Raw genomic sequence first — 15137 nt, 5'->3', positions numbered from 1 at the left:
TCAGATAATTTTTTTGAGTGTGAGATGCATTTTGCATAATTACACATCATTTTGTGTAATTTTGTTGTTACTTTGTTTATGTTGCAGCATATTACGCATGTTTCACACATACCTAAAAAATCATTAAATCTAAGAATCAGCAAGGGTTTGTAAGGTCAGAATGTTTACTAAAGTTAATATCAGATGGCAAAAATATTTAAGGATTGGATCATAAATGTACATATTGCTGCATTATACTAAACTCTTTGCCCTGTACCCATAATTTAAAACAAATACCCAACTATGACAACTGCACATTCCTGGACTGGTGGAGAACCAGGTGAGAGCTACACAGGCACGTAGGAGGTGGAGTAAGGTTGTTTATCAGTCATGTCCTAGGACCTGTCCTACGGTTTCACTGCACACTGGGCCAAGCACACGCCCACCACACGTGACTCTCAAGTCGCAAAGGTGAGCAGTTCCAGGCAGTGCTTAATTTGTGCTTGTTGTTTCCGGTGCTGAGCAATGGCACTTATTTTTGAGGGCCGGGGCATACTCTTCTGCCTCAAGCATTTGCTGCGAGCAAAAGACACATATGGGAAAGACGGAGGAAAGATAAACGAAAAAGCGTCACAAAGAGAGAAAGTAGAAAGCTGCAAGAATGAGCTGAAGGGGCAGGGAGTGGCTTTATATGGATTGAAGAGGCCCGAGATGGTTTCAGGAGTACGCCGCCTCAGTATTCCGTGTTTACACATTCAATTGCAGCAGACGCGTGTTTAAGAGGAGGGCTTTGGGCACGGGCACCTTTTTATTTACAAATTAAGCACTGGTTCCAGGTGTCTCAAGGAGGAAGAGTGGGGCATGGAGACCCAGAACTCAAGAATCACACAGTATTCAGAATAAGTGAGTATCTAGCTCAGTATTTTTCTTTTAGAAAAAGAGGAGTACTTTACTCACACCTAAATGTAGTAAGGTACACAAAGCTGAAGTAGCACTTTTGGGATGGACACTATGGGGTCTATACACTACACAGTAAAACTGAAAGTTCTCGATTAAGCATATGGTGTGCGGGATCAGTATGGCTGCAGTGAGCAGCATTTCTCTGGTCTATGACCTGTAGGTCAGTCCATGCAATTGAGTAGAACGTTCTGGGAAAGGGCTTTCAGGTGTTACTTAAGGTCCCACCAGGTAGTTTAAGGAGATCACAGTCAGTGTTTTGTCAATCATTTGCATTACCTGTTTGTTGGTGTGCAGTTGGGTTACTCTAGTGTGGATCTTCAGTCATTCCCTGCAAGCTGGTTCTAACAAGTGAATGTGCTGATGCATTGACATCCACCACCATCACCCCTATGGCAGTGATAAGGACGAATGATCAGCATCCCCTAGCTAGATAGGGAACACTGAATTTCCAAGGGCAGCCGTGTGTGCATCCTTCACACTTCAGTGTCTGGGGCTACACCCTGCAGCTAGGGAGTGCAGGCAGTACACTCCCACTGTATGATGCTGCTCTTTCAACACCTCTGTCTTGTAGCGTGTCAAACCAAGGGCACCCCAAACTAGGCCACAGTGATAATCATAAGCAACCCCCAGTCCCGCTAGAAGGCACCATTTCCAGTGGTGGCTCCTCTTAATGGGCCACGTCAATCAGCCAGTCACCCAACCCTTGCACAACTCATCCAGAGGTGGGGCAAGGAGGGGCGTAAGAGCAGAGGCGGAAACCTCAAAACTGTACCTGCATGGTTCTCAGTGTCATGCCCCAGCGACTTAAGCTGAAAGGAGGAGAATGACTGTGAGTGTACCTGTGAGCACAGTGAGTGTAACTGTGAGGGGGAATGACAGTGAGTGTAACTGTGAGAGAGATTGACTGTGAGTGTTACTGTGAAGGATAATGACAGTGAGTGTAATAGTGAGAGAGTATGACTGTGAGTGTAACTGTGAGCACAGTGAGTGTAACTGTGAAGAATAATGATAGTGAGTGTAATAGTGAGAGAGAGAATGACTGTGAGTGTACCTGTGAGCACAGTGAGTGTAACTGTGAGGGGGAATGACAGTGAGTGTAACTGTGAGAGAGAATGACTGTGAGTGTTACTGTGAAGGATAATGACAATGAGTGTAATAGTGAGAGAGAATGACTGTGAGTGTTACTGTGAGGGGGTGACAGTGAGTGTAATAGTGAGAGAGAATGACTGTGTGTGTAACTGTGAGCACAGTGAGTATAACTGTGAAGAATAATGATAGTGATTGTAATAGTGAGAGAGAATGACTGTGAGTGTAACTGTGAAGGATAATGACAGTGAGTGTAATAGTGAGAGAGAATGACTGTGAGTGTAACTGTGAGCACAGTGAGTGTTACTGTGAGGGAGAATGACACTGAGTGTTACTGTGAGGGAAAATGACGGTGAGTGTACCTGTGAGCGCAGTGAGAGTAACTGTGAGAGAGAATGACTGTGAGTGTAACTGTGAGCACAGTCAGTGTAAATGTGAAGAATAATGATAGTGAGTATAATAGTGAGAGAGAATTACTGTGAGTGTACCTGTGAGCGCAGTGAGTGTAACTGTGAGGGAGAATGACAGTGAGGGTTACCGTGAGGGAGAATGACAGTGAGTGTTACTGTGAGGGGGTATGACAGTGAGTGTAATAGTGAGAGGGAATGACTGTGAGTGTAACTGTGAAGGATAATGACAGTGAGTGTAACAGTGAGAGAGAATGACTGTTAGTGTTACTGTGAGGGGGAATGACTGTGAGTGTAATAATGAAAGAAAATGACGGTGAGTGTTACTGTGAGGGGGAATGACAGTGAGTGTAATAGTGAGAGAGAATGACAGTGAGTGTAACTGTGAAGGATAATAACAGTGAGTGTAATAGTGAGAGAGAATAACTGTGAGTGATACTGTGAGAGGGAATGACAGTGAGTGTAACTGTGAAGGATAATGACAGTGAGTGTAATAGTGAGAGAGAATGACTGTGAGTGTTACTGTAAGGGAGAATTACAGTGAGTGTAACTGTGAAGTATAATGACAGTGAGTGTAATACTGAGAGAGAATGACAGTGAGTGTTACTGTGAGGGGGAATGACACTGAGTGTAATAGTGAGAGAGTATGACTGTGAGTGTAACTGTGAGCACAGTGAGTGTAACTGTGAAGAATAATGATAGTGAGTGTAATAGTGAGAGAGAGAATGACTGTGAGTGTACCTGTGAGCACAGTGAGTGTTACCTTGAGGGAGAATGACAGTGAGTGTTACTGTGAGGGAGAATGACTGTGAGTGTACCTATGAGCGCAGTGAGTGTAATAGTGAGAGAGAATGACTGTGAGGTGAGTGTAACTGTGAGCACAGTGAGTGTAACTGTGAAGAATAATGATAGTGAGTGTAATAGTGAGAGAGAATGACTGTGAGTGTACCTGTGAACGCAGTGAGTGTAACTGTGAGGGAGAATGCCGGTGAGTGTTACTGTGAGGCAGAATGACAGTGAGTGTTACTGTGAGGGGGAATGACAGTGAGTGTAATAGTGAGAAAGAATGACTGTGAGTTTAACTGTGAAGAGTAATGACAGTGAGTGTAATAGTGAGAAAGAACGACTGTGAGTGTTACTGTGAGGGGGAATGACAGTGAGTGCACCTGTGGGCGCAGTGAGTGTAACTGTGAGGGAGAATGACAGTGAGTGTTACTGTGAGGGAGAATGACAGTTAGTGTAATAGTGAGGGAGAATGACAGTGAGTGTCACTGTGAAGGATAATGACAGTGAGTGTAATAGTGAGAGAGAATGATTGTGATTGTTACTGTGAGGGGGGATGACAGTGAGTGTAATAGTGAGAGAGAATGACTGTGAGTGTAACTGTGAGCACAGTGAGTGTAACTGTGAAGAATAATGATAGTGAGTGTAATAGTGAGAGAGAATGACTGTGAGTGTAACTGTGAGCCCAGCGAGTGTTACTGTGAGGGGGAATGACATTGAGTGTTACTGTGAGGGAGAATGACTGTGAGTGTACCTGTGAGCGCAGTGAGTGTAACTGTGAGAGAGAATGACAGTGAGTGTTACTGTGAAGGATCATGACAGTGAGTGTAATAGTGAGAGAGAATGATTGTGAGTGTAACTGTGAGCACAGTCAATGTAACTGTGAAGAATAATGATAGTGAGTGTAATAGTGAGAGAGAATTACTGTGAGTGTACCTGTGAGCGCAGTGAGTGTAACTGTGAGGGAGAATGAAAGTGAGGGTTACTGTGAGGGAGAATGACAGTGTGTGTAACTGTGAAGTATAATGACTGTGAGTGTAATAGTCAGAGAGAATGACAGTGAGTGTTACTGTGAGGGGGAATGACACTGAGTGTAATAGTGAGAGAGTATGACTGTGAGTGTAACTGGGAGCACAGTGAGTGTAACTGTGAAGAATAATGATAGTGAGTGTAATAGTGAGAGAGAGAATGATTGTGAGTGTTCCTGTGAGCACAGTGAGTGTTACCTTGAGGGAGAATGACAGTGAGTGTTACTGTGAGGGAGAATGACTGTGAGTGTACCTATGAGCGCAGTGAGTGTAATTGTGAGAGACAATGACAGTGAGTGTTACTGTGAGGGAAAATGACAGTGAGTGTAATAGTGAGAGAGAAGGACTGTGAGGTGAGTGAAACTGTGAGCACAGTGAGAGTAACTGTGAAGAATAATGATAGTGAGTGTAATAGTGTGAGAGAATGACTGTGAGTGTTACTGTGAAGGGGAATGACAGTGAGTGTAATAGTCAGAGAGAATGACTGTGAGTGTAACTGTGAAGGACAATGACAGTGAGTGTAATAGTGAGAGAGAATGACTGTGAGTTTTACTGTGAGGGAGAATGACTGTGAGTGTACCTGTGAGTGCAGTGAGTGTAACTGTGAGGGAGAATGACAGTGAGTGTAACCATGAAGGATAATGACAGTGAGTGTAATAATGAGAGAGAGGATGACTGTGAGTGTAACTCTGAAGGATAATGACAGTGAGTGTAATAGTGAGAAAGAATGACTGTGAGTGTTACTGTGAGGGGGAATGGCAGTGAGTGTAATACTGAGAGAGAATGACTGTGAGTGTAACTGTGAGCACAGTGAGAGTAACTGTGAAGAATAATGACAGTGAGTGTAACTGTGAGAGAGAATGACTGTGAGTGTTACTGTGAAGGATAATGACAGCGAGTGTAATAGTGAGAGAGAATGACTGTGAGTGTTACTGTGAGGGGGGAATGACAGTGAGTGTAATAGTGAGAGAGAATGACTGTGAGTTTAACTGTGAAGGATAATGACAGTAAGTGTAATAGTGAGAGAGAATGACTGTGCATGTTACTGTGAGGGGTATGACAGTGAGTGTAATAGTGAGAGAGATTGACTGTGAGTGTAACTGTGAGCACAGTGAGTGTAACTGTGGAGGATAATGACAGTGAGTGTAATAGTGAGAGAGAATGACTGTGAGTGTAACTTTGAAGGATAATGACAGTGAGTGTAATAGCGAGAGAGAATGACTGTGAGTGTTACTGTGAGGGGGAATGACAGTGAGTGTTACTGTGAGGGAGAATGACAGAGAGTGTAATAGTGAGAAAGAATGACAGTGAGTGTGACTGCGAGGACAATGAATGTAAAGGTGAGTGAGAGTGACTGTGAGTGTTGCTGTGTGTAAAACTGAGTGAGTCACAATCAGAGTGAGTCACAAAGAGTGAGACAGTTAGTGTCATTTTGTAAGAATGAGTCTAAATGAGTGGGACCAAGTAGGAACGAGTGAGAAAGATTGAGACTAGTTGAGTCAGTATGACTGAATGAATAATAGTAAGATTGATTGATAATGAGTCCAAATGAGTGGGACTAAGTGAGACTGACTGCAAATGAGTGAGAATGAGTGGTTCACAGTCTAAGTGAGTCAGAGAAAGAGTGAGACTGAGTGAGTTACAGAATGATTGAACAGAGTGAGTCAGAAAGAGTGGGATTAAGTGGAAACAAGTGAAACTGAATGAGATGGGGAGTCAGATTGAGTGATAGGTGACTCAGACTGAGATTGAATGTGAATGAGTAGGCTGAGTGAGAATGAATGAGACTCACTCAGTCTGACTTAAACTAACTGACAATGAGTGAAACTAAGTGAGTGAATCAGAGCGAAGAATGAGAATGAATTGGTCAGGAGTAGGGGTGGGCGGTGAGGCCTGCTCCGCTGGCAGGGTTAACAGAGTTTTCGGTACTCTGCGCTCCACTTGGAGCATAGAGTTTGACCAAAAACTCAGCTGACCCAGTAGTGGAGCAGAGCTCACCGCGTGCGCATTGCAGCCCAGTTATTGGCCACACAGCGCAAGAGCAGACAGTCTGCGCTTGCGCTGTGTGGTCCATAACTGGGCTGCACTTCACACTGGGACCAAAATGCAGCCGTCACGTAGTCACTAGTGGAGTGGAGCTGCTGCATGGCCCTGCACCAGTGCTAGCTCTGGATCCAGGTCCAGGCCTCCCTATGGCCTCTTTTCACTGTCCTCAGCAGCCGGGTGTAGAGGGAGGCAGAGAGCCAAGGCACTGGCAACAGGGACTCTCCTGGACGTTGGACCCAGGTAAGACCCTTGTTTTGCTTTCTCCTCTGTGCACACAGGGGCCGGCACTGGGCATGGACAGTATTTGCATATGAGTGGGGAGGGGGTGGTGGTCTGTGCATGGCAAAAAGGAAACTTGCAATTGGAGCTCCACTTTAAAAGAACCTGTCTCCCCAGAGTCCCTGTTAGAGGAAGTGGTGTTATGGCGTGTGGTGCTGAGGACAGCAGGGTATGCTGGAGACCGGGCGAGCAGCATCAGCTGCTGAGTGGTGGTCTAGCAGCCCCCGCCAGATAGAGATGTGTGTGGCCTGAGAGAGCGCCTTAGAGCCCAGTGGCAAGCAGGGCTAGGCACTTTGAGAAAATACCAGGCTGCTAGTGGTGATCTGGTTTGCTGCTGCTAGTGCTGGGCCCTATAGGAAGGGTGGTCTGAGGCTGTGTGTAAGTGCACAGGAAGCGATTGCATGACTGGTGCAAGACAGGGTGTGTGCTTGGCCCTCCGTAGCAAGTTTGTGAAGGAGGGCAGTTGGTGAAGGGAAGTGTGCAGATGTGGAGAGCAGCAGAATCCAGACCGGTGGGCTGTGTAGTGAGCACAAGAGGCCAGCAGCTTTCGCTGCCTATGGCATTGACCTAAATGCGCCTGATCTTGGAAGTGCTAAGCAGGGTCAGGCCTGCCTAATCAGTGTTTTTTTATACTTGACTAATTTTGAATGCATTTTTATCAGTTCAATAAATGTGGAAATATGCCATTTTACAGCTTCATTTACAGTCAAAACAAAAAATAAATATGGATAAATACAAGTGGAACGGCCAAAAAATAAATATGAATAAATACAGACGGAAATGTTTAAACAATGAGCACCATTAAACCGGGAGCCCTCGTTATGCACAAAGGTGCGATTGTCTCTGTGAAGTGGAGCATAACTTGTGTGCTACACAGCCAAAGGGAGGAAAAGCACAACAAATTGTGCTATTCCCAGCTCCCCAGGTGTCCAACTGTGTGATCCTGGATTCGGCGTGTTTCCCTTAAGTTACACCGGATGATTCTCTGGTTTGCACTCTGAAGTGTATTTTGTTGGGTGTGAGAAGGTAGCCTCTTTCTAGCCTTGTTACCCCCACTTTTGGCCTGTTTGTGAGTGTATGTCAGGGTGTTTGTCACTGTTTTCACTGTCTCACTGGGATCCTGATAGCCAGGCCTCAGTGCTCATAGTGAAAACACCATGTTTTCAGTATGGTTGTTATGTGTCACTGGGATCCTGCTAGTCAGGACCCCAGTGCTCATAGGTTTGTGGCCTATATGTATGTGTCACTGGGACCCTGTCACACAGGGCCCCAGTGCTCATAGGTGTGCATGTATATGTTCCCTGTGTGGTGCCTAACTGTCTCACTGAGGCTCTGCTAACCAGAACCTCAGTGGTTATGCTCTCTCATTACTTTCAAATTGTCACTAACAGGCTAGTGACCATTTTTACCAATTTACATTGGCTTACTGGAACACCCTTATAATTCCCTAGTATATGGTACTGAGGTACCCAGGGTATTGGGGTTCCAGGAGATCCCTATGGGCTGCAGCATTTCTTTTGCCACCCATAGGGAGCTCTGACAATTCTTACACAGGCCTGCCACTGCAGCCTGAGTGAAATAACGTCCACGTTATTTCACAGCCATTTTACACTGCACTTAAGTAACTTATAAGTCACCTATATGTCTAACCTTTACCTGGTAAAGGTTAGGTGCAAAGTTACTTAGTGTGAGGGCACCCTGGCACTAGCCAAGGTGCCCCCACATTGTTCAGAGCCAATTCACTGAACTTTGTGAGTGCGGGGACACCATTACACGCGTGCACTACATATAGGTCACTACCTATATGTAGCTTCACCATGGTAACTCCGAATATGGCCATGTAACATGTCTATGATCATGGAATTGCCCCCTCTATGCCATCCTGGCATTGTTGGTACAATTCCATGATCCCAGTGGTCTGTAGCACAGACCCTGGTACTGCCAAACTGCCCTTCCTGGGGTTTCACTGCAGCTGCTGCTGCTGCCAACCCCTCAGACAGGCATCTGCCCTCCTGGGGTCCAGCCAGGCCTGGCCCAGGATGGCAGAACAAAGAACTTCCTCTGAGAGAGGGTGTGACACCCTCTCCCTTTGGAAAATGGTGTGAAGGCAGGGGAGGAGTAGCCTCCCCCAGCCTCTGGAAATGCTTTGTTGGGCACAGAGGTGCCCAATTCTGCATAAGCCAGTCTACACCGGTTCAGGGACCCCTTAGCCCCTGCTCTGGCGCGAAACTGGACAAAGGAAAGGGGAGTGACCACTCCCCTGACCTGCACCTCCCCTGGGAGGTGTCCAGAGCTCCTCCAGTGTGCTCCAGACCTCTGCCATCTTGGAAACAGAGGTGCTGCTGGCACACTGGACTGCTCTGAGTGGCCAGTGCCACCAGGTGACGTCAGAGACTCCTTGTGATAGGCTCCTTCAGGTGTTAGTAGCCTTTCCTCTCTCCTAGGTAGCCAAACCCTCTTTTCTGGCTATTTAGGGTCTCTGTCTCTGGGGAAACTGCAGATAACGAATGCATGAGCTCAGCCGAGTTCCTCTGCATCTCCCTCTTCACCTTCTGATAAGGAATCGACCGCTGACCGCGCTGGAAGCCTGCAAACCTGCAACATAGTAGCAAAGACGACTACTGCAACTCTGTAACGCTGATCCTGCCGCCTTCTCGACTGTTTTCCTGCTTGTGCATGCTGTGGGGGTAGCCTGCCTCCTCTCTGCACCAGAAGATCCGAAGAAATCTCCCGTGGGTCGACGGAATCTTCCCCCTGCAACCGCAGGCACCAAAAAGCTGCATCTCCGGTCCCTTGGGTCTCCTCTCAGCACGACGAGCGAGGTCCCTCGAATCCAGCGACACCGTCCAAGTGACCCCCACAGTCCAGTGACTCTTCAGCCCAAGTTTGGTGGAGGTAAGTCCTTGCCTCACCTCGCTGGGCTGCATTGCTGGGAACCGCGACTTTGCAAGCTTCTCCGGCCCCTGTGCACTTCCGGCGGAAATCCTTCGTGCACAGCCAAGCCTGGGTCCACGGCACTCTAACCTGCATTGCACGACTTTCTAAGTTGGTCTCCGGCGACGTGGGACTCCTTTGTGCAACTTCGGCGAGCACCGTTTCACGCATCCTCGTAGTGCCTGTTTCTGGCACTTTTCCGGGTGCTACCTGCTTCAGTGAGGGCTCCTTGTCTTGCTCGACGTCCCCTCTCTCTGCAGGTCCAATTTGCGACCTCCTGGTCCCTCCTGGGCCCCAGCAGCGTCCAAAAACGCCAAACGCACGATTTGCGTGTAGCAAGGCTTGTTGGCGTCCATCCGGCAGGAAAACACTTCTGCACGACTCTCCAAGGCGTGGGGAATCCATCCTCCAAAGGGGAAGTCTCTAGCCCTTGTCGTTCCTGCAGTATTCACAGTTCTTCAGCCTAGTAAGAGCTTCTTTGCACCAACCGCTGGCATTTCTTGGGCATCTGCCCATCTCCGAGCTGCTTGTGACTTTTGGACTTGGTCCCCTTGTTCCACAGGTACCTTCAGACAGGAATCCATCGTTGTTGCATTGCTGATTTGTGTTTTCCTTGCATTCTCCCTCTAACACGACTATTTTGTCCTTAGGGGAACTTTGGTGCACTTTGCACTCACTTTTCAGGGTCTTGGGGTGGGTTATTTTGCTAACTCTCACTATTTTCTAATAGTCCCAGCGACCCTCTACAAGGTCACATAGGTTTGGGGTCCATTCGTGGTTCGCATTCCACTTCTGGAGTATATGGTTTGTGTTGCCCCTATCCCTATGTTTCCCCATTGCATCCTATTGTAACTATACATTGTTTGCACTGTTTTCTAAGACTATACTGCATATTTTTGCTATTGTGTATATATATCTTGTGTATATTTCCTATCCTCTCACTGAGGGTACACTCTAAGATACTTTGGCATATTGTCATAAAAATAAAGTACCTTTATTTTTAGTATAACTGTGTATTGTGTTTTCTTATGATATTGTGCATATGACACTAAGTGGTACTGTAGTAGCTTCACACGTCTCCTAGTTCAGCCTAAGCTGCTCTGCTAAGCTACCATTATCTATCAGCCTAAGCTGCTAGACACCCTATACACTAATAAGGGATAACTGGGCCTGGTGCAAGGTGCAAGTACCCCTTGGTACTCACTACAAGCCAGTCCAGCCTCCTACATTGGTTGTGCAGTGGTGGGATAAGTGCTTTGAGACTACTTACCACTCTTGTCATTGTACTTTTCATAAGAGAAAAATATACAAAACAAGGTCAGTGTATATACACATAGCCAAAAAGTTTTGCATTTCCTCTTTTCACTCTTTTCTAAGTGCTGAAAAGTACTTCTAAACTTTCAAAAAGTTCTTAAAAGTTTAAAAAGTTTTTTTTTCTGTCTTTCCAAAAAGTTCTGAAAACTTTTTTCTCTTTTGCTATCACTTTAACTCTCTCTAAAAAATGTCTGGCACAGGCCAAAAAGTTGAACTGTCCAAACTTGCATATGATCACCTTAGCTGGAAAGGAGCAAGGAGTCTCTGCATAGAGAGAGGTTTGAGTGTAGGGAAGAATCCTTCTTTAGAACTGTTAATTAATATGCTTAGAGTACAGGATAAGGCCATAAGTGCCCAATCTGTAGAAAAAGTAGCTAATGGTTCTCAATCTGATCCAGGGACTCCCCCAGGAAAAGGTTCAGGAAAGAAACTTCTCAGCCTGCCCATTACTAGACAGTCTAGCATAGTTGGTACAGAGGTTGAATCACATCATACTGATGATGTGCTCTCACATTATACTGGTAGCCAAGCTGTTAGGGTGCCCTCTGTAAGGGACAGGTCTCCTTCTGTTCATTCCCATCATACCTCTGTATCTAGAAATGTCCCTCCCACCCACCCTGATGACAGATTGTTAGAAAGGGAGCTCAATAGATTGAGAGTGGAGCAAACCAGACTGAAGCTCAAGAAGCAACAGCTGGATTTGGATAGACAGTCTTTAGAAATAGAGAGGGAAAGACAGAAAATGGGTTTAGATACCCATGGTGGCAGCAGCAGTATTCCCCATAGTCATCCTGCAAAAGAGCATGATTCCAGGAATCTGCATAAGATAGTTCCCCCTTACAAGGAGGGGGATGACATTAACAAGTGGTTTGCTGCACTTGAGAGGGCCTGTGCTGTACAGGATGTCCCTCAAAAGCAGTGGGCTGCTATCCTATGGCTATCATTTACTGGAAAAGGTAGGGATAGGCTCCTTACTGTAAAAGAAAATGATGCTAACAATTTCCAAGTTCTTAAGAATGCACTCCTGGATGGTTATGGCTTAACCACTGAACAGTACAGGATAAAGTTCAGAGATACCAAAAAGGAGTCTTCACAAGACTGGGTTGATTTCATTGACCAGGCAGTGAAGGCCTTGGAGGGGTGGTTACATGGCAGTAAAGTTACTGATTATGAAAGCCTGTATAACACAATCCTGAGAGAGCATATACTTAATAATTGTGTGTCTGATTTGTTGCACCAGTACCTGGTAGACTCTGATCTGACCTCTCCCCAAGAATTGGGAAAGAAGGCAGACAAATGGGTCAGAACAAGGGTGAACAGAAAAGTTCATACAGGGGGTGACAAAGATGGCAATAAGAAGAAAGATGGTGAAAAATCTCAAGATAAGCATGGGGATAAGGGTAAAACCAAAGATCCCACTTCAAGTCTTAAACACTCTTCAGAGGGTGGGGATAAAACAAATTCTTCCTCTTCTTCCCAACCTGCACACATTAAAAAGCCTTGGTGCTTTGTGTGTAAAAACAGAGGCCATAGGCCAGGGGATAAGTCCTGTCCAGGTAAACCCCCTGAGCCTACCACCACTAATACATCAAGCTCTAGTGCCCCTAGCAGTAGTGGTACTAGTGGTGGGACTGCTGGCAACAGTCAAGCAAAGGGTGTAGTTGGGTTCACTTATGGGTCCATAGTGGAAACTGATGTAATCAGTCCCAAGACAGTTTCTGTCACACCTAGTGGCATTGGCCTTGCCACACTGGCTGCTTGTCCCCTTACAATGGATAAGTACAGGCAGACAGTTTCAATAAATGGTGTTGAGGCCTTGGCCTACAGGGACACAGGTGCCAGTTTCACTTTGGTGACTGAAAACCTAGTGCCTCCTGAACAACACATCATTGGACAACAATATAAGATTATTGATGTCCATAACTCCACTAAGTTTCTTCCCTTAGCTATAATTCAGTTTAGCTGGGGTGGAGTTACTGGCCCTAAGCAGGTGGTGGTATCACCTAGCTTACCTGTAGACTGTCTCTTAGGTAATGACCTAGAGGCCTCAGGTTGGGCTGATGTAGAGTTTTATGCCCATGCAGCCATGCTGGGCATCCCGGAGGAATTGTTCCCTCTCATTTCAAGTGAAATGAAAAAGCAAAGGAGAGAAGGCCTGAAAACTCAGGATCCCTCTCCATCAACAGGTAAAAAGGGTATCACAGTATCCCCTAACCACCCTACCATTCAGGATACTATTCCTGTGGTGGGAGAAACCTCTCCTGGGGTGGCACCTGTTCCAAGGGAATCATCAGCTGGCAAAGCTAGACTCCCTGAGGTGGAAGTACCTCTCTGTGGGATAACTAACATTGGTGAGAAAAACAGCACCATTTTAGTTAACATGGAGCATCCCTCCAACCCTCCCAGAGAAACTTTAGTGCAGAAACCCTGCACTACCTCACAACACTTAGGACAGCATCCCTGCCCTAGTGTGGAGCTCATAGGACAGCATCCCTGCCCTGCTCCAACTCAAGAGAAACAGCATCCCTGTTCTCTCTTCCAGCCAGATGGACAAAGTTTTTGCCCAGCTATGGCTTTTCTGAGACAGCATCCCTGTCTGGCATTTCCATCACTACAAATAGGTTCAGTGGACAATTCCCACTGCTCTAAACTAAAACTTACTGATAGAAACTCTGAAAATACATCTTCACATTGTTGCTTAGCTAAAAAACTTCAAACAGGGTGGTTTACATCCCCACAGGGAAGTAACCATATAGTGGATGATAAAGGGAGTAACCAGTCTATTGCAGAGCTACTCTCTACTTATCACCACTTAGACAATAAAGTCTCAACTGGCCAAGGTTAGCCTTATTGTCCTTCGTTTGGGGGGGGGTTGTGTGAGAAGGTAGCCTCTTTCTAGCCTTGTTACCCCCACTTTTGGCCTGTTTGTGAGTGTATGTCAGGGTGTTTGTCACTGTTTTCACTGTCTCACTGGGATCCTGATAGCCAGGCCTCAGTGCTCATAGTGAAAACACCATGTTTTCAGTATGGTTGTTATGTGTCACTGGGATCCTGCTAGTCAGGACCCCAGTGCTCATAGGTTTGTGGCCTATATGTATGTGTCACTGGGACCCTGTCACACAGGGCCCCAGTGCTCATAGGTGTGCATGTATATGTTCCCTGTGTGGTGCCTAACTGTCTCACTGAGGCTCTGCTAACCAGAACCTCAGTGGTTATGCTCTCTCATTACTTTCAAATTGTCACTAACAGGCTAGTGACCATTTTTACCAATTTACATTGGCTTACTGGAACACCCTTATAATTCCCTAGTATATGGTACTGAGGTACCCAGGGTATTGGGGTTCCAGGAGATCCCTATGGGCTGCAGCATTTCTTTTGCCACCCATAGGGAGCTCTGACAATTCTTACACAGGCCTGCCACTGCAGCCTGAGTGAAATAACGTCCACGTTATTTCACAGCCATTTTACACTGCACTTAAGTAACTTATAAGTCACCTATATGTCTAACCTTTACCTGGTAAAGGTTAGGTGCAAAGTTACTTAGTGTGAGGGCACCCTGGCACTAGCCAAGGTGCCCCCACATTGTTCAGAGCCAATTCACTGAACTTTGTGAGTGCGGGGACACCATTACACGCGTGCACTACATATAGGTCACTACCTATATGTAGCTTCACCATGGTAACTCCGAATATGGCCATGTAACATGTCTATGATCATGGAATTGCCCCCTCTATGCCATCCTGGCATTGTTGGTACAATTCCATGATCCCAGTGGTCTGTAGCACAGACCCTGGTACTGCCAAACTGCCCTTCCTGGGGTTTCACTGCAGCTGCTGCTGCTGCCAACCCCTCAGACAGGCATCTGCCCTCCTGGGGTCCAGCCAGGCCTGGCCCAGGATGGCAGAACAAAGAACTTCCTCTGAGAGAGGGTGTGACACCCTCTCCCTTTGGAAAATGGTGTGAAGGCAGGGGAGGAGTAGCCTCCCCCAGCCTCTGGAAATGCTTTGTTGGGCACAGAGGTGCCCAATTCTGCATAAGCCAGTCTACACCGGTTCAGGGACCCCTTAGCCCCTGCTCTGGCGCGAAACTGGACAAAGGAAAGGGGAGTGACCACTCCCCTGACCTGCACCTCCCCTGGGAGGTGTCCAGAGCTCCTCCAGTGTGCTCCAGACCTCTGCCATCTTGGAAACAGAGGTGCTGCTGGCACACTGGACTGCTCTGAGTGGCCAGTGCCACCAGGTGACGTCAGAGACTCCTTGTGATAGGCTCCTTCAGGTGTTAGTAGCCTTTCCTCTCTCCTAGGTAGCCAAACCCTCTTTTC

This window comes from Pleurodeles waltl, chromosome 11 (genome assembly GCF_031143425.1).
Source record: "Pleurodeles waltl isolate 20211129_DDA chromosome 11, aPleWal1.hap1.20221129, whole genome shotgun sequence".
In the NCBI taxonomy this organism is placed as follows: domain Eukaryota; kingdom Metazoa; phylum Chordata; class Amphibia; order Caudata; family Salamandridae; genus Pleurodeles; species Pleurodeles waltl.
This window is presented reverse-complemented; position numbering follows the sequence as displayed.